At 45.9% G+C, this 27639-nt stretch overlaps 1 long non-coding RNA gene across 1 annotated transcript; it reads right to left on the reverse strand.

Annotated features, from left to right (window-relative positions):
- Positions 1 to 1096: 1096 nt before the first annotated feature.
- Positions 1097 to 27243, reverse strand: LOC120986974. The gene is made up of 3 exons (XR_005775856.1): positions 26992 to 27243; positions 1954 to 1960; positions 1097 to 1109 (listed from the first exon to the last, which is right to left on the reverse strand). It is a non-coding gene; the product is annotated as an uncharacterized LOC120986974 (long non-coding RNA).
- Between the last annotated feature and the right edge of the window lie 396 nt (positions 27244 to 27639).

Here is a 27639-nt window from a genome sequence, read left to right on the forward strand (position 1 = left end):
AGTGGCCAGAACTTTCAATGTGGCAGGTGGTGTAGTCAAGCCCAAATGGACAAACATCTTCTACTAGTATACAAAGCATCACCTTTGTCAAAATAACCAAGGCATAGATCCATGAGGATTTTCACACACCTCTGTCTGAGTCCGATGAATAGATTTGCCATTGCTGACATTGTGTCACGGAACCATGAACCAGACGTACAACAAGAGATAAGTGAAAATAAGAAGGCTTTATTGCAAATCAAGCTATAAAGCAAAAGTCCAAACGGATGGTGAAACCGAAGCAGAGTCTTTGCGTAGCCAGAGGTCAGGAAACCGGAAGGGTAGTCAGACGAAGCCAGGATCAGGAACCAGCAGGGTAGTCAGACGAAGCCAGGATCAGGAACCAGCAGGGAAGTCAGACGAAGCCAGGATTAGGAACCAGAAGCAGCAGCAGTCTTAGAAGCATGTGAACACAGGAGGACCAAGCAAGGAACTGACACCACAGACCTCCTATATATATGAGCTAGGCATCCAGCTCCTCCCAGTGGGAAGGAGGAGCCGCGGGGTGGAAGGCTACAAGAAACCCAGAAATCAAGATGGCCGCCAGCACATGTCAAACGAGGGAGAACAGCAAGAAGGTAAGACCATGACAGTACCTCCCCCTCAAGGGCCCCTCCTCCGCGGAGCAAAAAACGGTTTCTGAGGGAAGCGTGCGTGGAAGGCTCGGAGCAAGGCAGGAGCATGGACATCTGCGGAGGGAACCCAGGAACGCTCCTCTGGACCATAACCACGCCAATGGACCAAAAACTGCACCCGACCGCGGACCAGGCGTGAGTCCAGGATATTGCTCACCTCATACTCCTCCCGATTGCCCACTTGGACCGGACGAGGCCGAGGAACCTAGGAAGTGAAACGATTACACACCAGTGGCTTCAACAGGGAGACATGAAACACGTTGGAGATCCGCATGCCAGGGGGAAGCGCAAGGGCATAGGCTACCGGGTTTACCCTGCGAAGCACTCGGAAGGGACCAACAAAGCGAGGAGCCAGCTTGGGAGTGGGCACTCGAAGGATGAGGTTGCGGGTGGACAACCATACACGGTCTCCGACCTGGTAGGAAGGAGCAGGCGCTCGTCTGCGATCAGCCTGGAGTTTCTGGCGCTGCGCAGAGACCTCAAGGGACTTCTGGATCTGTACCCAAGAAGCACGTAGGACGGAAAGGTGATCCTCCACAGCAGGAATATCCTGGGGAGAGAATACCTCCGGTAAGACGGCAGGTTGGAACCCATAATTGGCCAAGAAGGGAGACGTCCCAGAGGAAGAGTTCACCGCCGTGTTCCTGGCAAACTCAGCCCAAGGCAGGAGGTCAACCCAATTGTCTTGGTGATCGGAGACATAGCAACGAAGGAATTGCTCCAAGGCCTGATTGGATCGTTCTGCAGCCCCATTGGACTGAGGGTGGTAGGCCGAGGAGAAGGAGAGATGAATCCCCAACTGGGAGCAAAAGGCGCGCCAGAACCTGGACACAAACTGACTCCCCCGATCCGACACAATCTCCTTGGGCAAACCGTGCAACCGGAAGACCTCCCTGGCAAAAATCGTGGCCAACTCTTGTGCAGAGGGTAACTTCTTGAGAGGAACACAGTGGCACATTTTGGAAAACCGATCCACAATCATGAGAATGACCGTATGGCCTCGGGATGCAGGGAGGTCCACAATGAAATCCATCCCCAGGTGTGACCATGGGCGCTCCCCGGTAGCTATGGGTTGCAGAAGCCCCAACGGAAGGTGCCGAGGGGACTTACTCTGGGCACAAACGGAGCATGCCGCTACATATGCGGCGATGTCGGAACGTAGGGAAGGCCACCAGAACAGACGTGAAACAGCCCAGGACAGCTGATTCTTTCCAGGATGCCCCGCGGTCTTGGAGTTATGGTAGGTTCGCAACAACCGAGTGCGCAACTCCTCAGGCACAAAACATCTGCCGTTGGGTCTCCCAGAGGGAGCACCAGATTGAGCCGCCAAAATCTGCTCACCCAGAGGAGAGGTCAGGCTGGTGCGAATGGCGGCCAAGATCTGATTCGGAGGTATGACCGAGGTCGGAATCGACTCCTCCCTGGACAGCTCGGAGTACTGCCGTGATAAGGCATCCGCCCTGATGTTCTTGGAACCGGGTAGGTAGGAGACCACGTAATTAAAACGTGACAAGAACAGAGCCCATCTGGCCTGACGTGGTGTCAATCTCTTGGCCTCAGAAAGGTAGGTCAGATTCTTGTGGTCCGTCAGGATGAGAAACGGAACCACCGAACCCTCGAGCAAGTGCCTCCATTCTTTAAGGGCCTGCACGATGGCCAATAACTCCCTGTCACCAATCTGATAGTTCCACTCCGCGGGAGACAGTTTCCGGGAGTAAAACCCACAAGGAAGCAGAGGACCCTCTGGTGTTCTACGCTGAGACAGAAGGGCGCCTACTCCCGTCTCAGACGCGTCCACCTCGAGGACAAAGGGCAACCCAGGGTTGGGATGCGACAGAATGGGAGCCGACACAAAGGCGGATTTTAGGGTCTCAAAAGCTCGGATGGCCTCGAGCGGCCAGACCTGGGAATTACTGCCCTTCCTGGTTAGATCCGTGAGAGGCTTGGCCAGCATGGAAAAGTCCCTGATGAACTTCCGATAATAATTGGCGAAGCCCAAAAAGCGCTGCAGGGAACGAAGACCACTGGGCTGGGGCCACTGTAAGACAGCCGAAACCTTCTCAGGATCCATGGAGAACCCCTCAGCGGAAATGATGTACCCTAAGAAGGTTACCTGGGATCGGTGAAATTCGCATTTCTCAAGCTTACCGAACAGCTTGTTCTCTCGTAACCGTTGCAACACTCGTCTGACATCCAGAATGTGGGCCTCCATGGATTCAGAATATACCAAGATGTCATCCAAATAGACCACCACACACTGCTGCAACAGGTCACGGAAAACATCGTTGATGAATTCCTGAAAGACTGCGGGCGCATTGCACAACCCAAAGGGCATAACCAAGGATTTATAATGACCGGTCCTGGTGTTAAACGCGGTCCTCCACTCATCGCCCGCCTTGATCCTTACCAGGTTATATGCCGCCCTCAGGTCGAGTTTGGTAAAGACCGTGGCCCCTTTAAGGCGATCGAACAGCTCGGAAATCAAGGGTATCGGGTAAGCATTCTTGATCGTGATGCGATTGAGACCCCTGTAATCGATGCAAGGCCTCAACTCACCGCCCTTCTTTTTCACAAAGAAAAATCCAGCCCCTGCCGGGGACGAGGATTTGCGAATGTGTCCGCGTGAAAGCGCCTCCCTCACGTACTACTCCATGGCCTCATTCTCCGCTACCGACAGTGGATAGACCTTGCCACGAGGAGGAACGGCACCAGATTGTAACTCTATGGCACAATCGTATGGGCGGTGCGGAGGTAGGGCAACCGCACGCACCTTATCGAATACATCCCGGTACTCCTCGTATTCAGGGGGCAACAGAGAGTCCGAGGAAGTACACAGCAACTTGGCAGGCCCATGGATGCAACTAGCCCCACACTGCGGTGACCACGAGAGGATCTCGGCCGATCTCCAATCGAAAGTCGGATTATGCTTCTGGAGCCAGGGGTACCCCAAGACCACCGAGTAGTGTGGAGACGACATAACCTGGAGGCAGACCGACTCTCTGTGAACGGCACCAATGGCTATCCCCACTGGAAGGGTCTCATGAGTCACGTGTGGCGGCAGAAGGGGTCTGCCGTCTATCGCCTCAAGAGCCAGTGGGGAACCTCAAGCTTGCAGAGGAATGGAATTGGCGGCAGCGAACATACTATCAATGAACAAACCACCAGCACCAGAGTCCACCAACGCCTGGGTCGTCACCGAGCTCCCGACCCAGGAGAGGACAACAGTGATCAGTGGTTTGTCAACACGGGAAACCGGGGACGAGGAGACTCCACCCAAGATCTGCCCCCGACAGGATCTCAGGTACGAGCGTTTTCCCGGACGGTTCGGACATGCCAACCGAAAATGCCCACCGAGACCACAGTACATGCATCGGCCCTCGCGTCTCCGGAGTGCCCTCTCCCCCTCGGACAGGCGAGCAAACCCCAGCTGCATGGGTTCACCCCCAGACAAGTCATCCCCAGGAGGCGTGGGAGGAGAGGGAGGCACGGGTGGGATAGCAAACGTAGGCGCCAATCTGTTAGAAGACCTCCGCAGGCTCTCCTTAAAGGAAGGTCTCTCCCTGAGTCTGGTGTCAATCAAAATCAGGAAAGAAATAAGAGCCTCGAGCTCCACTGGTAGGTCCTTAGCTGCAACCTCATCCTTCAAGGCATCCGAGAGACCATGAGAGAAAGCAGCGACCAGAGCCTCATTATTCCAGCCCACCTCTGCTGCCAGGGTACGAAACTCAATGGCGTATTCGGCTACGGATCGTGAACCCTGTCTGATGGACATAAGGAGCCTCGCAGCAGAGGCAGCACGAGCCGGCACATCGAATACCTTCCGAAGAGAAGCAATGAAACCGGAAAACTCGGCAACCACCGGATCGTTGTTCTCCCATAAAGGGCTGGCCCAGGCCAAGGCCTTGTCTGCGAGCAGCGAGATCAAGAAGCCCACCTTTGATCTCTCAGTAGGAAAGGCATGTGGCAGCAACTCGAAATAAATGCCCACCTGGTTAAGGAAACCTCGGCACTGAGTTGGCTCTCCCCCAAAGCGCTGTGGAAGAGGGGCAGAACCGGACATACCCCGAAACACCGCAGGCGCAACAACAGGTGTCGGGGTAGACTCTGGCGCAACAACCGGAGCGGCAGTAGGAGCGAAATGAGCCGTGCGTTCAAGCAGGGTTTGCAACGCCACAGCGAACCGACCCAACAGGTGATCCTGCTGATCAAGTCTGGCAACCAGCGTGGGTAGCGAGGATGGCCCTGTACCGTCAGAATTCATGGCTTGGTCCTAATGTCACGGAACCATGAACCAGACGTACAACAAGAGATAAGTGAAAATAAGAAGGCTTTATTGCAAATCAAGCTATAAAGCAAAAGTCCAAACGGATGGTGAAACCGAAGCAGAGTCTTTGCGTAGCCAGAGGTCAGGAAACTGGAAGGGTAGTCAGACGAAGCCAGGATCAGGAACCAGCAGGGTAGTCAGACGAAGCCAGGATCAGGAACCAGCAGGGAAGTCAGACGAAGCCAGGATTAGGAACCAGAAGCAGCAGCAGTCTTAGAAGCATGTGAACACAGGAGGACCAAGCAAGGAACTGACGCCACAGACCTCCTATATATATGAGCTAGGCATCCAGCTCCTCCCAGTGGGAAGGAGGAGCCGCGGGGTGGAAGGCTACAAGAAACCCAGAAACCAAGATGGCCGCCAGCACATGTCAAACGAGGGAGAACAGCAAGAAGGTAAGACCATGACACATTGTCTGCCTGCCTACCATCATGTTCTGTACTGTACAGCTGTTGCTGCTGCCACCAATACCCAGCTGCTATACTTACACAACTTAGCTTTTCCACATCCACAATTAACTGCTTCTGCTCCCAAATAAAATAAATACTTTTTACAGGCTTGTTCAACTTAAGAACAAGCCACTATTTCTTCTGACAAGTAATACTAGTGTGTGTATAAATATGGGCAGACATTCGGCCCCCATTAGCGCATCATTTTTGGATGCTTGTGCAGAAGAAGCAACTATTTGTCATTACATTAACATGTGTGTGTATAAACAGGGCATAATTTTTGGACGTTTGAACCCAACAAGCTACAGTTTTTTCCAATAACACTGTGTGTGTTTAAATGCAGACCCCAATAAGGGACAACTTTTGGTTTATAATATTAAAAAGTCTAACAAATGCGACGGCACAGTGTGTCTTTAACATGCTGTTTGTTAACATATTTCATCATGCATTTACCCCTAGCTAAATATGTCAGTGCCACTCGTACATTATTCACTACTGCTGTCATTGTGTTAAAGAGCTTAAAAGTGAAGAGGGAAGAGTGAAGAAGGAGAAAAAATTCTGTAAAACTAAGAGAGAACAACAACATATAAAAACCCGAGTCCTGGGAGACCTCATAGTCTTATATACCAATTTTCAATCCCATTAGAAGACTTTTGGTTTGTGTAGAAGCAATTCGGTCACAAATCGATCTTTTTGAAAAATTTGACGAATTGGACACAAATTTCAAGACGTTCACTCATCTATCTTCTCAATCATTAAGATGAGTTCATAAAACGTGGACTGTAGGCCTGTGCAATAATATATAAGTTGTAGTTGGTTGATAAGCTGACAAGGAAGAGGGCAATTATTCACTTTTCTTTGAAGTGAATTTATATTAACAGCCCATGAGTTCCTAAAGTCAATTTATCTGATTTAGCTCAGTTGATCTTGTATCAAATGTAAGATGAATTGCTGATCATGGATGCTTATGGGAATATTTGTTTGTTACACCACATCACTGAGCAATCACATTGTAAGAACATTTCTACTTGAATGCTTTGTCACCACTGCCTGTGGGAATACTCTCATAGGGAATCAACATTCCTGATTTCCTATTCCACCACTGTTCCAATAGCAAGAATGGTTGTTACTACTGTCTAGAACAAATGGAGTGTATCAGATCCTCGCATGCAGAATTATCAGAATTTCTGATTGACACAATTATTTATGTTCCATTTCTTTTATTTGTATTGCTGCTCCAGCTCCATTGAAATGTGCCAGATTTAAAGATTAATTCAAATCAAATATTTAAATATTTTCCATGACAATATTGTCCAAATTCCTGTTCAATTGAAAGAAAGGGGTACTTTCACACATAGGGGAAAATTAACTACACTCTTATTCCAGTAGGGAAGGTGCTTAAAAAATGGATTATTATCTCTAGACAAAAGTAAAAATGACCAAAATGTATAAAACAAGTGCAGCGTTTAATAGATTTGGTGCAAATTAATTACACCAATACAAACTGAAGCAAAAAAAAAACTGACATAAAAAATTACCCTCATGATATTTTCCCCCTGTAGTGTTTTTAGGAAATATGCTGTATTTTTTTGCAGCATTTTTCTTGGTGTTTTTTTTTAATTTATTTTTTGAGTGGGGGGGGGGGGGGAGAAGGTGAGTTTGTGCAAAAATTGCTGCAGTAAGTTGTTTGTCAGAAAGCCAGTACTGAATATCAAATGCACTAGAAACAATGATTTTTTGTTTGTGTTATTTCTTTTTGATTTTGGTGGGTTTTATGGGTCCATGGCCTTCTTTTCCCCCTATGTGTGAAGGGGGTACTTTCACACATAGGGGAAAATTAACTGCACTCTTACTCCAGTAGGGAAGGTGCTTAAAAATTGATTATTATCTCTAGACAAAGTTTAATTTGTAAAAATGACCAAAATGTATAAAACAAGTGCAGTGTTTAATAGATTTGGTGCAAATTACATCTGTAGTGTTATTAGGAAATATGCAGTATTTTTTTGCAGCATTTTTCTTGGCGCTTTTTTTTTAATGGAATATCAAGTGCACTAGTGTAGCAGTGGGCCGGGTCCCTTGGTAGCGTCGAATTCTGATCCTTGTGAAGTACTAGTAGCTCTTTTAGATATAAGGAGACTTGCAAGTGTAAGCAACCAGCACCGATGAAAGAAGACTCACGTACAGTCTGCTTAGTTTCCAAGAAAAATCTGTGTCTCTGTTAACATGTCTCAGACCTTTTACTGGGCTAACCCCACCCTCCAAGGCACATGGCCACCCAATAATAGTATAGATAGGTAGGTACAATCCACCTTCTGCCTTATCCAATAGGAATACATTTCAGAACTGGAAGGGACATATTTGGACACTTCCTGAGAGTGTCGGTGGGTGGAGCATAAACATGCTCATGTGACCTGCTGATCACAATCCACCACCACTCCCAGGACACATGCAAATGCCTCCAAATGAATCAGCCTGTCCTTAAACGGATATTGCCCTCTAATTGGACAACATCCATTTAGTCCAGTCCAAGACTCCCATCGACCCAAAGTGAACCTCTGTTAGACATGGTTCCAAAAGGGGGGATCAGTCCCACCAACCAATGTTTAGCAGCATGTTGGGGCCCCCACCGTTGCTGATGAGGACCCACTGGCAGCTTTCACTAAGAACATTGCTCTCAGAGCCAGCAGCCATTAGACCCCCCTCAAACCAACGGTGGCAGCTTTCACATGGGGGAGTGTTGATCTATAGAATTTCCCTGGTACTGTCCTGACCCGATCACGCTCTCTTATAACCGTAATCCGGTCAGACTTTACACAGGGAGGCATATACAGTCCTGATCAAAAGTTTAAGACCACTTGAAAAATGGCAAAAAAACATATTTTACATTGTTGGATCTTAACAAGGTTCCAAGTAGAGCTTCAACATGCAACAAGAAGAAATGGGAGTGAGACAAAACATTTTTTGAGCATTCAATTAATGGAAAATAACAATTAAACTGAAACAGGCTGTTTTCAGCTGATCCAAATTTTAGGACCACATGCCTTTAAAAGGCCAAATCTGTGCAAAGATGTGGATTCATTGTCATTTTCTGTCAGGTAGTCACACGTTGTGATTAGTGTTGATCACGAATATTCGAATTTCAAATTTTTATCGCGAATATAGGTACTTCGAAAATTCGCGAATATTTCGAATATAGTTATATATATTCGTAATTTCAAATATTTGAATTTATTTTTTTATTTTTTTATTTATTTTTTATCAGTACACATGATCCCTCACTGCTTCTAGCTTGTGGGCCAATAAGAAGGCTGCAATATACTTGACTTTAGGAGTAGTAGTGTTTGCGAATTTTGCTCTATATTAGTTTTTTTCGAATATTCGCTATATTGCTATATATTCTTGTTTTAGAATATTACGAATATTCGAAAAAATTAAGTTATAGCAATATAGTGAATATTCGAAAAAAAAAACGAATATAGAGCAATTTAGCTAATATAGTGCTATAATTTTTGTCTAATAGTTGTAAGTTGAAAAATTTGCAATAAAAATTCGAATCCGAAAATTCAAACTACGAAAATTCACATATTACACAATCATTACCTTTCCGATTTTTCGAGTAAAAAAATCGTGAATTTTCGAATTTGCTAATATTCGATGAATATTCTACAAAATATTCGCGAAATATCGCGAATTCGAATATGACCCCTGCCGCTCATCACTAGTTGTGATGGCAAAGGCAAAAAAACTCTCCCTTTTTAAACGTGGATGGGTTGTTGAACTGCATAAGCAGGGTCTTTCACAGCGCGCCATCGCTGCTGAGGTGGGACGCAGTAAGACAATCATTTGGAATTTCTTAAATGATCCTGAGGGCTATGGAACAAAAAAGTCAAGTGGAAGACCCAAAAAAAATTCATCAGCACTGAGTCGGAGGATCCAATTGGCTGTCCGTCAAGACACTGGACGATCCTCGACCCAAATTAAGGCCCTTACTGGTGCTGACTGCAGCCCCATAACCATCAGACAGCATCTGAGACTGAAGGGCTTCAAAAACAAAAACGTCTTCAAAGACCTCGTCTCCTTGAACGCCACAGAACTGCTCGTTTGGACTTTGCAAGAGAGCACCAAACATGGGACATTCAAAGGTGGAAAAAAGTTTTATTCTCTGATGAGAAAAAATTTAACCTTGATGGTCCTGATGGTTTCCAACGTTACTGGCATGACAAGCAGATCCCACCTGAGATGTTTTCTACGTGCCACAGTGGAGGGGGCACCATAATGGTCTGGGGTGCTTTTTCCTTCAGTGGAACAATGGAGCTTCAGGAAGTGCAGAGGCGTCAAATGGCCGCTGGCTATGTCCAGATGTTGCAGAGAGCATTCCTTATGACTGAGGGCCCTCGTCTGTGTGGTAAAGACTGGGGTTTTCAACAGGACAACGCTACAGTACACAATGCCCGCAAGACAAGGGACTTCTTCCAGGAGAATAACATCACTCTTTTGGCCCATCCTGCATGTTCCCCTGATCTAAATCCAATTCAGAACCTTTGGGGATGGATGTCAAGGGAAGTTTAGAAAAATGGACAACAGTTCCAGACAGTAGATGGCCTTCGTGCGGCCGTCTTCACCACTTGGAGAAATGTTCCCACTCTCCTCATGGAAAACAATAACGGCGGAGCTACTCATTACTGAGTTCATGTTTGGAAGTTGGATTTCTGTTTTGGGGGGGGTTTAGTTTTTTTTTTGGAGATGTGGTCCTAAACTTTTGATCAGCTGAAAAACAGCCTGTTTCAGTTTATTCGTTGTTTTCATTAAATTTAATGCTCAAAAAATATTTTTTCTCACTCCCATTTCTTCTTGCTGCAGATTAAAGCTCTATTTGGAACCTTGTTAAGATCCAGCCATGTTAAATATGATTTTTTGCCATTTTTCAAGTAGTCTTAAACTTTTGATCAGGACTGTACAAAATAAACCTACATAACATTCCTAAGCTAAAGAGAAAGTCTGCTATAGTCATCCTATGCTAATAAAAAATTTCCATGACACTAGAAACAATGCTTTTTTGTTTGTATTATTTCTTTTTGATTTTGGTGGGTTTTGTGGGTCCATGGCCTTCTTTTTTTATAAAAGAAAAAGAAGTCAGAATTCTCTATAGTTCTTGAAAAACATGCCTGAAAAAATACACGTTAAATATTATCTGCATAGAAAAATACCATGCAGATAATGCATGAAAAAAAAAAAAACATAAAAAAAAACAGTGTGAAGTCATATATTAGTTACTATTAGTTACTCTATGGTGGGCAGTATTAAACTATGTTAGTTAATAATGCTGCAGTAAATATATTCAAATATTCCAGTAGGTTTTCTAGGCAAAAAAGCTAAGGGCTTAAGACATCAGGGTTGTGTACACGTCTCCATTGATATTAATTTATTTATTCACACATCCTTGTTCTTTCCATTGACCACGGGTCAGTGGAAAAACAACGGAGACATGAACTACTTTGGCCTAAACATGCCCAATAAAGTCTGTGGGTCCTTGAAAACACTGATAGAACATGGATGGCAATTGGTAGGAGATGCTCTGGTCAGCAAAAACCCTTTTTAGCCTAGTATTGTACTTGGAATAAGGATCACTAAATGGACATACGGACACTGGTCTTTGCCACGGATGAAACACTGACCATTTTGGCATGGACATTGCCACAGACACGGATGTGGGGAGGGTGGCAACTGTATGAGGAGTCAACACCATGGCCCAGTCACATAGTGGTGAGGTGGCAACCACATAACTGTCTGCACGTTACTGATGTCACCCTCACCAGTCACAGTGCCACGTGCCTGACCGCACGTGACTCCCTTCGTCGTTACTAGCCCACCTACTGGAGGAAGCAGCGGATTTCTCCTCCACATCTTTGCTGAACAGTAGCTGCTGACTGTCCTCTATAAGTTCACTGAAAGGCGGGACCAAGCTGACGGCATACAATACTTCTCAAACAGAAGGAACAGAAAATTAAAGAGGCAGGTTCAGGAAAGGTGAGAGTATAGAGCTTCTTCATGGGCCATGCCATGTAAGAGGAATCCACTGACTCCTGTCTGGGGGTGTCTGATGTGACTTGAGATAATGTTGAAAACCAACCATTCAAGGACAGCTGGGTTGCTGGTTTAAACACAACCACTGGATGACACTGGCAGCTCTGGCATGTTGCTGCGACTGCTGCTACCTCCCCCCCCCCCTTTCTTCTGCTGCTACTTCTGCCAGCTACAGAAACTGCCCATTCCCTTAGAAGGACCTGTCTGTCACCTGTCTTTCGGACATACTGTAATGTAACTGTAAGGGTAAAATAGGAGTAGTGTCAGGGAGCAATTTCACCCCAATTACACAATTAGGGATTAACGGATATACTTATGTATAAAATAATGTGACCACCCTAAAATTTGTAGTATCAGGCGACAATTTCATCCCAATTACACATGTAGGGATTAACGGATATATTTATGTATATAAGAATGTAAACACCCTAATATCTGTAGTATCAGGATGCAATTTCACTCCAATTAAACAATTATTGAGTAACTGATGTACTGAGATGATGTTGAAAGCCAACCATTCAAGGACAGCTGGCTTGCTGGTTTAAACACAACCACTGGATGACACTGGCAGCAATGGCCTGTTTCTGCGACTGCTGCTACCTGCCCTTTTCTTCTGCTGCTACTTCTGCCAGCTCCAGAAACTGCCCGTTCCCTTAGAAGAGCCTGTCACCTGTCTTTCGGACATGCTGTAATGTAACAGTAACTGTAAGGGTAAAATAGCAGTAGTGTCAGGGAGCAATTTCATCCCAATTACACAATTAGGGATTAATGGATATACTTATTTATAAAATAACGTGACCACCCTAAAATTTGTAGTATCAGGCGACAATTTCACCCCAATTACACATGTAGGGATTAACGGATATATTTATGTATATAAGAATGTAAACACCCTAATATCTGTGGTATCAGGCCGCAATTTCACTCCAATTAAACAATTATTGAGTAACTGATGTACTTATGTATAATAAAATGGGAGCACCCTAAAATTTGTAGTACCAAGCCGCAATTTCACCCCAATTACACAATTTGGGATTGACATATATTTATTTATAAAAGAACGTAAACACCCTAAAATTTGTAGTACCAAACCCCAATTTCACCACTGAAACAAGGATGAATAGATGTAATTATATATAAGAGAATGTGAGCACCCTAAAATCCCTAGTATCAGGGAGCAATTTCACCTCAATGACACAATTAGGGATTAACGGATATACTTATGTATAATAAAGCGTGAGCACCCTAAAATCGGTAGTCTGAGGCGCAAATTCCCCCCAATTACACATGTAGGGATTAACGGATATATTTATGTATATAAGAATGTAAACACCCTAATATCTGTAGTATCAGGTCGCAATTTCACTCCAATTAAATAATTATTGAGTAACTGATATACTTATGTATAATAAAATGGGAGCACCCTAAAATTTATAGAACCAAGCCACAATTTCACCCCAATTACACAATGTGGGAATGACGGATATTTATTTATAAAAGAACGTAAACACCCTAAAATTTGTAGTACCAAACCCCAATTTCCCCACTGAAACAAGGATGAATGGATGTAATTATATATAAGAGAATGTGAGCACTAGGGATGAGCGAACCCGAACTGTATAGTTCGGGTTCGTACCGAATTTTGGGGTGTCCGTGACACAGACCCGAACCCGAACATTTTCGTAAAAGTCCGGGTTCGGGTTCGGTGTTCGTCGCTTTCTTGGCGCTTTTTGAAAGGCTGCAAAGCAGCCAATCAACAAGCGTCATAATACTTGCCCCAAGAGGCCATCACAGCCATGCCTACTATTGGCATGGCTGTGATTGGCCAGTGCAGCATGTGACCAAGGCTCTATTTAAGCTGGAGTCACGTAGCGCTGCACGTCACTCTGCTATGATCAGTGTAGGGAGAGATTGCAGCTGATGTTAGGGCGAGATTAGGCAGTGATTAACTCAGCAAAAACACTTAATTCAGTGATCGATCTACAGCTGTGGATCATTGAACTGCTGCTATTTAATTGCTCACTGTTTTTAGGCTGCCCAGAGCGTTTTTATGTCACTTTTTTCTTGGGTGATCGGCGGCAATTTTGTGTCTTGTGGTGCGCCAGCACAAGCTGCCACCAAGTCCATTTAACCATCAATAGTGTGGTTATTTTTTTGCTATATCCTACATCAGGGGCTTGGCTGTGCTTGCTATTTTATTGAGGGGTGAAATACAATTGCCAAAATAGCAGTAACCTAAATCTGGTGTTTCAGCTGTGGCTAGCCAATTGTAATACTGTCTGCTGTCTGGCAAAGGATATATTTTTGTTCTGGGTTAAAATACAATTCCCAAGTTAGCAATTCTCTAAATCAGTGGTTTCTGCTGTATCAGGCCTACTTTAAATCTATCCATAAAAGGGTATATTAGATTGAAGGTGCGGATAGGGTCATTCTCAATAACTTCACACGCTACCGTGCATTTCCAAGTTTAATTCTGTCCGTAAACGTATACCTGTCATCCAGGGCCTAAATACTAGGCCTACAATTTATATTCAGCTAAATCTGTCGTTACTGCTGTGCCTGTATTAGTGTAATACGGTAACTAAATAGATAGCCAGATAGTGTTAGGTGCCTGTAAAAAAAGGCCTGAATTTGAATTCAATACATTGGGCCAAATAATTTTTTTCTTATTGTGGTGAACGGTAACAATCAGGAAAACATCTAGTAAGGGACGCGGACGCGGACATGGTCGTGGTGGTGTTAGTGGACCCTCTGGTGCTGGGAGAGGACGTGGCCGTTCTGCCACAGCCACACGTCCTAGTGAACCAACTACCTCAGGTCCTAGTAGCCGCCAGAATTTACAGCGCGATTTGGTGGGGCCCAATGCCATTCTAAGGATGGTAAGGCCTGAGCAGGTACAGGCATTAGTCAATTGGGTGGCCGACAGTGGATCCAGCACGTTCACATTATCTCCCACCCAGTCTTCTGCAGAAAGCGCACAGATGGCGCCTGAAAACCAAGCCCATTAGTCTGTCACATCACCCCCATGCATATCAGGGAAACTGTCTGAGCCTCAAGTTATGCAGCAGTCTCTTATGCTGTTTGCAGACTCTGCTGGCAGGGTTTCCCAAGGGCATCCACCTATCTCTTCCCCAGCGGTGGAAGACATAGTATGCACTGACGCACAACCACTTATGTTTCCTGATGATGAGGACATGGGAATACCACCTCAGCACGTCTCTGATGATGACGAAACACAGGTGCCAACTGCTGCGTCTTTCTGCAGTGTGCAGACTGAACAGGAGGTCAGGGAGGAAGACTGGGTGGAAGACGATGCAGGGGACGATGAGGTCCTAGACCCCACATGGAATGAAGGTCGTGCCACTGACTTTCACAGTTCAGAGGAAGAGGCAGCCTGCTACTGAGACTCCGCCTGCTACTGACCGCCGCCATCTGGGACCGAACACCCCAAAGGCAGTTTCAAGGAGTTCCCTGGCATGGCACTTCTTCAAACAATGTGCTGACGACAAGACCCGAGTGGTTTGCACGCTGTGCCATCAGAGCCTGAAGCGAGGCATTAACGTTCTGAACCTTAGCACAACCTGCATGACCAGGCACCTGCATGCAAAGCATGAACTGCAGTGGAGTAAACACCTTAAAAACAAGGAACTCACTCAGGCTCCCCCTGCTACCTCTTCTGCTGCTGCCGCCTCGGCCTCTTCCTCCGCCTCTGGAGGAACGTTGGCACCTGCCGCCCAGCAAACAGGGGATGTACCACCAACACCACCACCTCCGTCACCAAGCATCTCAACCATGTCACACGGCAGCGTTCAGCTCTCCATCTCACAAACATTTGAGAGAAAGCGTAAATTCCCACCTAGCCACCCTCGATCCCTGGCCCTGAATGCCAGCTTTTCTAAACTACTGGCCTATGAAATGCTGTCATTCAGGCTGGTGGACACAGACAGCTTCAAACAGCTCATGTCGCTTGCTGTCCCACAGTATGTTGTTCCCAGCCGCCACTACTTCTCCAAGAGAGCCGTGCCTTCCCTGCACAACCAAGTATCCGATAAAATCAAATGTGCACTGCGCAACGCCATCTGTGGCAAGGTCCACCTAACCACAGATACGTGGACCAGTAAGCACGGCCAGGGACGCTATATCTCCCTAACTGCACACTGGGTAAATGTAGTGGCGGCTGGGCCCCAGGCGGAGAGCTGCTTGGCGCACGTCCTTCCGCCGCCAAGGATCGCAGGGCAACATTCTTTGCCTCCTGTTGCCTCTTCCTCCTACTCGGCTTCCTCCTCCTCTTCTCCCACCTGCTCATCCAGTCAGCCACACACCTTCACCACCAACTTCAGCACAGCCTGGTGTAAACGTCAGCAGGCCAGTCTGAAACTCATATGTTTGGGGGACAGGCCCCACACCGCACAGGAGTTGTGGCGGGGTATAGAACAACAGACCGACGAGTGGTTGCTGCCGGTGAGCCTCAAGCCCGGCCTGGTGGTGTACGATAATAGGCGAAATCTCGTTGCAGCTCTGGGACTAGCCGGATTGACGCACATCCCTTGCCTGGCGCATGTGCTGAATTTGGTGGTGCAGAAGTTCATTCACAACTACCCCGTCATGTCAGAGCTGCTGCATAAAGTGCGGGCCGTCTGTGCGCGCTTCCGGCGTTCACATCCTGCCGCTGCTCGCCTGTCTGCGCTACAGCGTAACTTCGTCTTTCCCGCTCACCGCCTCATATGCGACGTGCCCACCAGGTGGAACTCCATCTTGCACATGCTGGACAGACTGTGTGAGCAGCAACAGGCCATAGTGGAGTTTCAGCTGCAGCATGCACGGGTCAGTTGCACTGCGGAACAGCACCATTTCACCACCAATGACTGGGCCTCCATGCGAGACCTGTGTGCCCTGTTGCGCTGTTTCGAGTACTCCACCAACATGGCCAGTGGTGATGACGCCATTATCAGCGTTACAATACCACTTCTATGTCTCCTTGAGAAAACACTTAGAGCGATGATGGAAGAGGAGGTGGCCCAGGAGGAGGAGGAGGAAGAGGGGTCATTTTTAGCACTTTCAGGCCAGTCTCTTTGAAGTGACTCAGAGGGAGGTTTTTTGCAACAGCAGAGGCCAGGTACAAATGTGGCCAGCCAGGGCCCACCACTGGAGGACGAGGAGGACGAGGATGAGGAGGATGAGGAGGATGAGGATGAAGCATGTTCACAGCGGGGTGGCACCCAACGCAGCTTGGGCCCATCACTGGTGCGTGGCTGGGGGGAAACGCAGGACGATGACGATACGTCTCCCACAGAGGACAGCTTGTCCTTACCTCTGGGCAACCTGGCACACATGAGTGACTACATGCTGCAGTGCCTGCGCAACGACAGCAGAGTTGCCCACATTTTAACGTGTGCGGACTACTGGGTTGCCACCCTGCTGGATCCCGGTACAAAGACAATGTGCCCACCTTACTTCCTGCACTGGAGCGTGATAGGAAGATGCGCGAGTACAAGCGCACATTGGTAGACGCGCTACTGAGAGCATTCCCAAATGTCACAGGGGAACAAATGGAAGCCCAAGGCGAAGGCAGAGGAGGAGCAAGAGGTCGCCAACGCAGCTGTGTCACGGCCAGCTCCTCTGAGGGCAGGGTTAGCATGGCAGAGATGTGGAAAAGTTTTGTCACCACGCCACAGCTAACTGCACCACCACCTGATACGGAACGTGTTAGCAGGAGGCAACATTTCACTAACATGGTGGAACAGTACGTGTGCACACCCCTCCACGTACTGACTGATGGTTCGGCCCCATTCAACTTCTGGGTCTCCAAATTGTCCACGTGGCCAGAGCTAGCCTTTTATGCCTTGGAGGTGCTGGCCTGCTCGGCAGGGGGCGTCATTACAGACAAACGCAGCCGCCTGTCTACAGCCAATGTGGACAAGCATGGATCCCACAGGACCTGTCCATCCCTTGTGCAGATTAGACATTTATAACTGCCTCCCCTTAACCATATATTATTGTACTCCAGGGCACTTCCTCATTAAATCCTTTTTTTATTTTCATTTTACTATTATATTGCTGGGCAACCCAAAGTTGAATGAACCTCTTCTCTGTCTGGGTGCCGGGGCCTTAAAATATCTGACAGTGGCCTGTTCCAGTGTTGGGTGACATGAAGCCTGATTCTCTGCTATGACATGAAGCTTGAATCTCTGCTATGGGACCTCTCTCCTCTGTCTGGGTGCCGGGGCCTAAAAATTTCTGACAGTGGCCTGTTCCAGTGTTGGGTGACGTGAAGCCTGATTCTCTGCTATGTTATGAAGCCTGATTCTCTGCAATGGGACCTCTCTCCTCTGTCTGGGTGCCGGGGCCTAAATATCTGACAATGGCCTGTTCCAGTGGTGGGTGACGTGAAGCCTGATTCTCTGCTATGCCATGAAGCCTGATTCTCTGCTATGACTTGAAGCCTGATTCTCTGCTATGACATGAAGCCTGATTCTCTGCTATGACATGAAGCCTGATTCTCTGCTATGGGACCTATCTCCTCTGTCTGGGTGACGGGGCCTAAACATCTGACAATGGCCTGTTCCAGTGGTGGGTGACGTGAAGTCTGATTCTCTGCTATGACATGAAGCCTGATTCTCTGCTATGACTTGAAGCCTGATTCTCTGCTATGACATGAAGCCTGATTCTCTGCTATGGGACCTCTCTCCTCTGTCTGGGTGCCGGGGCCTAAAAATATCTGACAGTGGCCTGTTCCAGTGGTGGGTGACGTGAAGCCTGATTCTCTACTATGCCATGAAGCCTGATTCTCTGCTATGGGACCTCTCTCCTCTGTCTGGGTGCCGGGGCCTAAATATCTGACAATGGCCTGTTCCAGTGGTGGGTGACGTGAAGCCTGATTCTCTGCTATGACTTGAAGCCTGATTCTCTGCTATGATTTGAAGCCTGATTCTCTGCTATGACATGAAGCCTGATTCTATGCTATGGGACCTCTCTCCTCTGTCTGGGTGCCGGGGCCTAAAAATATCTTACAGTGGCCTGTTCCAGTGGTGGGTGACGTGAAGCCTGATTCTCTGCTATGCCATGAAGCCTGATTCTCTGCTATGGGACCTCTCTCCTCTGTCTGGGTGCCGGGGCCTAAATATCTGACAATGGCCTGTTCCAGTGGTGGGTGACGTGAAGCCTGATTCTCTGCTATGACTTGAAGCCTGATTCTCTGCTATGATTTGAAGCCTGATTCTCTGCTATGACATGAAGCCTGATTCTCTGCTATGGGACCTCTCTCCTCTGTCTGGGTGCCGGGGCCTAAAAATATCTTACAGTGGCCTGTTCCAGTGGTGGGTGACGTGAAGCCTGATTCTCTGCTATGCCATGAAGCCTGATTCTCTGCTATGGGACCTCTCTCCTCTGTCTGGGTGCCGGGGCCTAAATATCTGACAATGGCCTGTTCCAGTGGTGGGTGACGTGAAGCCTGATTCTCTGCTATGACATGAAGCCTGATTCTCTACTATGACTTGAAGTCTGATTCTCTGCTATGACATGAAGCCTGATTCTCTGCTATGACATGAAGCCTGATTCTCTGCTATGGGACCTCTCTCCTCTGTCTGGGTGCCGGGGCCTAAAAATATCTGACAGTGGCCTTTTCCAGTGGTGGGTGACGTGAAGCCTGATCTCTGCTTTGCCATGAAGCCTGATTCTCTGCTATGGGACCTCTCTCCTCTGTCTGGGTGCCGGGGCCTAAATATCTGACAATGGCCTGTTCCAGTGGTGGGTGACGTGAAGCCTGATTCTCTGCTATGACACGAAGCCTGATTCTCTGCTATGACTTGAAGCCTGATTCTCTGCTATGACATGAAACCTGATTCTCTGCTATAGGACCTCTCTCCTCTGTCTGGGTGCCGTGGCCTAAATATCTGACTGTGGCCTTTTCCAGTGGTGGGTGACGTGAAGCCTGATTCTCTGCTATGCCATGAAGCCTGATTCTCTGCTATGGGACCTCTCACCTCTGTCTGGGTGCCGGGGCCTAAATATCTGACAGTGGCCTGTTCCAGTGGTGGGTGACGTGAAGCCTGATTCTCTGCTATGATATGAAGCCTGAATCTCTGCTATGGAACCTCTCTCCTCTGTCTGGGTGCCGGGGCCTAAAAATATCTGACAGTGGCCTGTTCCTGTGGTGGGTGACGTGAAGCCTGATTCTCTGCTATGCCATGAAGCCTGATTCTCTGCAATGGGACCTCTCTCCTCTGTCTGGTTGCCGGGGCCTAAATATCTGACAATGGCCTGTTCCAGTGGTGGGTGACGTGAAGCCTGATTCTCTGCTATGACATGAAGCCTGATTCTCTGCTATGACTTGAAGCCTGATTCTCTGCTATGACATGAAGCCTGATTCTCTGCCATGAGACCTCTCTCCAATTGATATTGGTTAATTTTAATTTATTTTAATTAATTTCCCTATCCACATTTGTTTGCAGGGGATTTACCTACATGTTGCTGCCTTTTGCAGCCCTCTAGCCCTTTCCTGGGCTATTTTACAGCCTTTTTAGTGCCGAAAAGTTTGGGTCCCCATCGGGTCCCCGGATCCCGAACCCGAACATTTCCGGGAAGTTCGGCCGAGCTTCTCGAACCCGAACATCCAGGTGTTCGCTCAACTCTACTAGTGGCCCCTGACTTATTTCTTTGCAAATGCAAATTTAAGGGGAATAAGAGCAAAAACATCCCTGCCCAAAGCAGATGCTCATCTGCCAAACCAAAAAGTCAATACAAAATGGTAGAGATTGAGTCATTGATTCAGAAGAAGCTAAAGTGAGCCTGTGAATAGATTCAAGGTGCCTCATTCCAAAGCCTTCACTGCATGGCTCCTATTTGTACCTATGTACAATCACGTAGACATGTTGATCAACCCTTATACGTAAACAAGTTTAAGAATTTGCTGACAGTTTTCCTTGAATATGAACATCACTGGTGGTCTATGTAAGTGAATAGGTTAATAAATACATTTCTGAGCCAAGTAGCTATTGTCCTGTGGTTTACTCACCTCCTCCAGCACTCTACAGACAACCAGTTTTGAGTGACAATGTCAGAGAAGAAATGTGTTAAGTATCACCAAAATGATGTTTACATACAGTATGTCTGCCATTTACATAGTCCATGCTCCCCAAAAAGCTAACCTACTGCTTTCCAATCCCAAGAAGTAGATATATCTTTCAGAGTATATTTGTTAGGGCCCCTTTACATGCAGTACTGAATATCATATTATTGTGTGCTGCTGAAATAACATTTGTGCTTAGCTTGCATTCTCATTGCATACTGTGGTTTTCTGTCTTGATAATGCTTCTCACACATGGAACTCCTCTGTTATACCGTATGTAGCAATGTAGCAGAATCCCGTGACTGATCTTGAGGTCAGATGGGTTTTCTTCTCAGACATGAATGCTTTACTTCTTTGTAATCCATTCTGTGAGTACATGTGCATTGCAGTGATTTGTGGTGTCATTTATGATATCTGCAGCTCATTTGTGAGAGCTGAATGTATACTACCTAAATTATTAACCATACAACTGCTAATCCGCATTCACACACAGACCTTATTATGTGCAGTTTTGATGTGCAATGTTCACAAAGGAGATTTTAGGAATTCGTATTAATTTGGTTTTTAAAGCTTGTAACCATCGGAGTGCTGATTTTACATATGCCATGCGTCGGCCTGCAAGGGGGGGGGGGGGGGAGTCACAGGGAATGGAGCTGATGGGTGTAGTGGCTGAGGGAGTATAGGTGGTTGTCTTCATGATGGCTAATCCCAGCTCCAGCACTCTCCTGGGTTGCATGGGAAGTAAATAAAGGGGACAATACCCATCCTCCCCTTAGGGCACATCCTGGATAAAGGAGTTCCATGCCTGGTGGTGGCTGACTAAGGACATGTAACCTGTCCAAAACGTATCAACAGTTTGTCGGGGTGCCGTCTCCCCTTATCTTTGTACTGCTGTAAGCAGTCAATAAAGAGTCACTAAGGATTTTAAATCCGTGCTAGATCAATTTCTTTGACTGTTTCAAGAGGTCGGGAATTGGACCTGAAGTGTGCATGATTGTTGTCCAGCAGGCACAATTTACAGATATTGCACAGAGCAAGCTTTTCCCAAATATAAATATAGGAAGTGGCTGGTCCTCCCCTGAGTCTCGTTCTATAGGTACTAGCAATCTTCCCAAATTTACCAAAGCCATGCAATTTCTCTCAATATACTTTCTACAGTACCTAGTTGCAGGGTGCAGTCCTAGATCAGAGGGCCAGTTTGTCTCAAAAGTGTGGCGGGCACCAGAAGCAATTAACCCTTTCCGCATGTAGTAAAGTCTATTGCCATAAACATGCATTTACCTTACTGTTTCTATCCAGCAGGGCCTTTTTTAATGGCCCTCAACCTTCTTTAAATATTATAAATATATACAGTGCATTTGGAAAGTCTTCAGACTGTTTCACTTTTTTCACATTTTGTTATGTTGCGGCCTTGTGCTAACATAAAAAAAAAAAAAAAGTTTTTCACTTTCAATCTGCATTTAATACCCCATAATGACTAAGCGAAAACAGAATGTTAGAAATCTTTGCTATTTTATTGAAAATAAAAATACTAAAATATTGCATTGACTTAAGTATTCAGACCCTTTACTCAGCACACCTAGATTTTCAAAATTTCTGTAATTTTTATCTGCAGATCCTCTCAAGCTCTGTCAGGTTGGATGGGAACCATCAGTAGACAGCCATTTTGAAGTCTCTCTAGAGATGTTCGATTGGGTTCAAGTCAGGGCTCTGGCTGGGCCACTCAAGGACATTCACAGAGTTGTTCCTAAGCCAGCCCTTTGTTGTATTGGCTGTGTGCTTAGGATCATTGTCTTGTTTCTCACAGTCCTTTAGATGCTTTTTTGTAAAATCCAAATGGGCTTTCATGTATATTTTACTGAGAAGAGGCTTCATTCTGGCCACTCTGCATAAAGCCCAGATTAGTGAAGTGCTGCAGTGATGGTTGACTTTCTGGAAATTTCTCCCATCTGCACACAGAATCTTTGGAGGCCAGCCAAAGTGACCATTGGGCTCTTGGTCACTTCTCTTGCCAAGGTCCTTCTCCCCTGATTATATACACTGCTCAAAAAAATAAAGGAAACACTTAAACAACACAATGCAACTCCATGTCAATCACACTTCTGTGAAATCAAACTGTCCACTTAGGAAGCAACACTGAGTGACAATCAATTTCACATGCTGTTGTGCAAATGGGGTAAACAACAGGTGGAAATTATAGGCAATTAGCAAGACACCCCAAATAAAGGTGTGGTTCTGTAGGTGGTGACCACAGACCACTTCTCAGTTCCTATGCTTCCTGGCTGATGTTTTGGTCACTTTTGAATGCTTTTGAATGAGTCTTGAGACGCCGTGGAGAACGTTCTGTTGCCTGCAACATCCTCCAGCATGACCGGTTTGGCATTGGGTCAGTAATGGTGTGGGGTGGCATTTCTTTGGAGGGCCGCACAGTGACTGCCATTAGGTACTGAGATGAGATCCTCAGACCCCATGTGAGACCATATGCTGGTGCGGTTGGCCCTGGGTTCCTCCTAATGCAAGACAATGCTAGACCTCATGTGGCTGGAGTGTGTCAGCAGTTCCTGCAAGACGAAGGCATTGATGCTATAGACTGACCCGCCCGTTCCCCAGACCTGAATCCAATTGAGCACATCTGGGACATCATGTCTCGCTCTATCCACCAACGTCACGTTGCACCACAGACTGTCCAGAAGTTGGCAGATGCTTTAGTCCAGGTCAGGGAGGAGATCCCTCAGGAGACCGTCCACCACCTCATCAGGAGCATGCACAGGCGTTGTAGGGAGGTCATACAGGCACGTGGAAGCCACACACACTACTGAGCCTCATTTTGACTTGTTTTAAGGACATTACATCAAAGTTGGGTCAGCCTGTAGTGTGTTTTTCCACTTTAATTTTGAGTGTGACTCCAAATCCAGACCTCCATGGGTTGAAAAATTTGATTTCCATTTTTTTATTTTTGTGTGATTTTGTTGTCAGCACATTCAACTATGTAAAGAACAAATTATTTCAGAAGAATATTTAATTACCTCAGATCTAGGATGTGTTATTTTTGTGTTCCCTTTATTTTTTTGAGCAGTGTAGTTTGGCGGGGCAGCCAGCTCTAGAAGGAGTGCTTGTTGTTTGGCCACTGTGCTTTTGGGAGCTTTCAGTGCAACAGAAAATTTTCTTCCCCAGATCTGTGCCCCCACACAATCCTGTCTCTGAGTTCTGCGGGCAGTTCTTTCCTTCTCATGGATTAGTTTCTCCTCTGATATGCATTTTCAGCTATGAGACAGAGGTGTGTATTTTCAAATCATATCCAATCAACTGAATTTACCATAAGTCGACTCCAAACAGGTAGAAACATCAAGAGAAATGGGAAGCCCCAGAACTAAATTTCAAGTGCCATAGCAAAGGGTTTGAATACTTATATCCATGTGAAATTTTAGTTTTTCATTTTAAATACTTTTGGCAACATTTCTAAAATTCTGTTTTTACTTTCTCATTATGAGGTATTGAGTGCAGATTAATGGGGGGGGGGGGGGCGACTTGAATTTTAGCTCAAGGCTGCAACATAATAAAGTGTAAACTGTGAAAGGGTCTGACTCTGAAGACTTCCCAATTGCATTACATAATGTATATATCAATCTATATCCAAATCAATGTATCTATCTATCTTTATATAGATATACAGTCAGGTCCATAAATATTGGAACATCGACACAATTCTAACATTTTTGGCTCTATACACCACCACAATGGATTTGAAATGAAACGAACAAGATGTGCTTTAACTGCAGAATGTCAGCTTTAATTTGAGGGTATTTACATTCAAATCAGGTGAACGGTGTAGGAATTACAACAGTTTTCATATGTGCCTCCCACTTGTTAAGGAACCAAAAGTAATGGGACAGAATAATAATCATAAACCAAACTTTCACTTTTTAATACTTGGTTGCAAATCCTTTGCAGTCAATTACAGCCTGAAGTCTGGAACGCATAGACATCACCAGACGCTGGGTTTCATCCCTGGTGATGCTCTTCCAGGCCTCTACTGCAACTGTCTTCAGTTCCTGCTTGTTCTTGGGGCATTTTCCCTTCAGTTTTGTCTTCAGCAAGTAAAATGCATGCTCAATCGGATTCAGGTCAGGTAATTGACTTGGCCATTGCATAACATTCCACTTCTTTCCCTTAAAAAACTCTTTGGTTGCTTTTGCAGTATGCTTTGGGTCATTGTCCATCTGCACTGTGAAGTGGAGTCCAATGAGTTCTGAAGCATTTGGCTGAATATGAGCAGATAATATTGCCCGAAACACTTCAGAATTCATCCTGCTGCTTTTGTCAGTAGTGACATCATCAATAAATGCAAGAGAACCATTTCCATTGGCAGCCATACATGCCCACGACATGATACTACCACCACCATGCTTCACTGATGAGGTGGTATTCTTAGGATCATTAGCAGTCCCTTTCCTTCTCCATACTCTTCTCTTCCCATCACTGTGGTACAAGTTGATCTTGGTCTCATCTGTCCATAGGATGTTGCTCCAGAACTGTGAAGGCTTTTTTAGATGTCGTTTGGCAAACTCTAATCTGGCCTTCCTGTTTTTGAGGCTCACCAATGGTTTACATCTTGTGGTGAACCCTCTGTATTCACTCTGGTGAAGTCTTCTCTTGATTGTTGGCTTCGAAACACATACACCTACCTCCTGGAGAGTGTTCTTGATCTGGCCAACTGTTGTGAAGGGTGTTTTCTCCACCACAGTTGTTTACCGTAGTCTTCCGGGTCTTTTGGTGTTGCTGAGCTCACCGGTGCGATCCTTCTTTTTAAGAATGTTCCAAACAGTTGTTTTGGCCACGCCTAATGTTTTTTCTATCTCTCTGATGGGTTTGTTTTATTTTTTCAGCCTAATGATGGCTTGCTTCACTGATAGTGACAGCTCTTTGGATCTCATCTTGAGAGTTGAAAGCAACAGATTTCAAATGCAAATAGCAGACTTGAAATGAACTCTGGACCTTTTATCTGCTTATTATAATTGGGATAATGAGGAAATAACACACACCTGGCCATGGAACAGCTGAGAAGGCAATTGTCCCATTACTTTTGGTTCCTTAACAAGTGGGAGGCACATATGCAAACTGTTGTAATTCCTCACTCACTCTACTGACTGTAAACACTGTGGCTTTTCTGACATCTGGAGTTTTCGTGTTATTGAGTGTTGGATCAAGAACTGGATCCAAGGAGCACTGTAAAAATTAAACCATAGGGACAATGTTAGAATTGCTGTGTTTTTTTCATGCAATCATTCCCAAATCTTTTTTAAAGTACATTGCATGCATCCCAAAATGGTACCACTAAATCCCCAAAATGGTCTCACAAATAAAGTAACCATTATACAAGTTGTAGCTTTTGAAACACAAAGATGAATACACTAAAAAAAATCACTGTCTTTAAGAACCAAACCATGCTGTGACCTTAAAGAGCTGGCACCACAAGATGGGTTACAGGCTGCCAGAAAAGAGTCACGGTTATTCATGAACTCCTTCTCTCCTCACCAATCCACCTACCGACAACTAACAGTTTTCTCCTACCCAGAAAGCTAAGGAGAGAACTGCCAATCATTGTTGGGTAGGCATTTATGTAAAAAAAACCACCTACAATACCACATATAACCTATGGGCATGTGTGGTGCTGTTTTTGGATAAAAGCAGTCATACAGCCAAAGAAGCATACGTGGACAAGGTAGAACAGCACATGGCGTCCCTATATTTCCTTACAACAGACTTGTACTGTAGGTGCACTGTTTGTCCTGTATGTTACATATTCATAATAAATCTTACTTATTCATACTGAATTTGTGAGGGAAATATTCTGTGTACCTCTGGAAAAATCAGAGGCCCATAAGGGTACAGTGAGACCCCATAGCAAATAAAGGGCCCTGTATTACATGGATCACTAAACAATAATGAACATTGGCCCTTAGGCATAGTACAACCTTTTGGTTTATGTGATCAAACTGTATACAGAGTAAAGGTAAAAACAAGGCTTCTATTGGTCTGATGACGTACCAGGCATTTAACAGACTGATGTCTGAACACCATTTTTCGTGCACTATAAAGTCTAGGCTATCAGGAAGAAAGATATGGGCATAGATTTTTTCATATGTTTTCAGAGTATATGTTTGGATCTGCAGCGGGCTGGAGGCGAGGCCGCCAACAGCTAGGCATCCCTTTAAGATGTTATTGTTGCTTAAAAGTTTGTTGTGACACCAGTTGCATTTCAGCAACGAGAGACTGGGTCCTCCTAAGTAGATAGCACTGGTGATACCCAGGTGTAGGAATGCCAGAGGTGTAAGGGTTGCCTATGGTATCCCTTTAGGTGTTGTGGCTGTGCACGTGTCACAGTACTCCTACCTGGATATCTCGGAGCCCCAGGCATGGTGGTCCGTTGCCCGCTGCAGAGCAAGGGATAGTTGTTGAAGGGGATGAAGAAATGAATTGAGTCCAGACTTTGTATCAACGTTGGAAACAGCTTTACTTGAATTGACTTTCATCAGAGGAACAAACTTCCAAACTTTATCTTGGTCACAGCAAGCTTTGGCATAGGTTTTGGCAGGCAAACACATTTGGCTCTGCTACATCTGTCACTCTCTTTAGCTCTGCTGTACTATCATATTAAATAGAAACTTTTCTTCTCTGCTGTACTTAGCTTTCTGTAATCTGGTCTGTCTTTATCTTTATCCAGGGAACTTCACTCCTGGCTTGTGAGGCTTGCAGCTTGAGCCTCTATGCCCAGAAGAGCTGAAGGTCAGAACTTGATCCGAACTTGATCCGAACTTGAACCCGAACCCGAACCCCATTGAAGTCAATGGGGACCCGAACTTCACTTTATTATTTTCCGTTATAACATGGTTATAACGGAAAATAATAGTATTTTCTTTTTCAGATCTGAGTTTTCACGATCTCTTACAGGGGGCTGTGATCCGCACAATTAACCCCTCAGGTGCCGCACCTGACGGGTTAATTGTGTGGATCTCAGCCCCCTGTAAGAGATCGGGTGCT

This window comes from Bufo bufo, chromosome 1 (genome assembly GCF_905171765.1).
Source record: "Bufo bufo chromosome 1, aBufBuf1.1, whole genome shotgun sequence".
Taxonomy (NCBI): domain Eukaryota; kingdom Metazoa; phylum Chordata; class Amphibia; order Anura; family Bufonidae; genus Bufo; species Bufo bufo.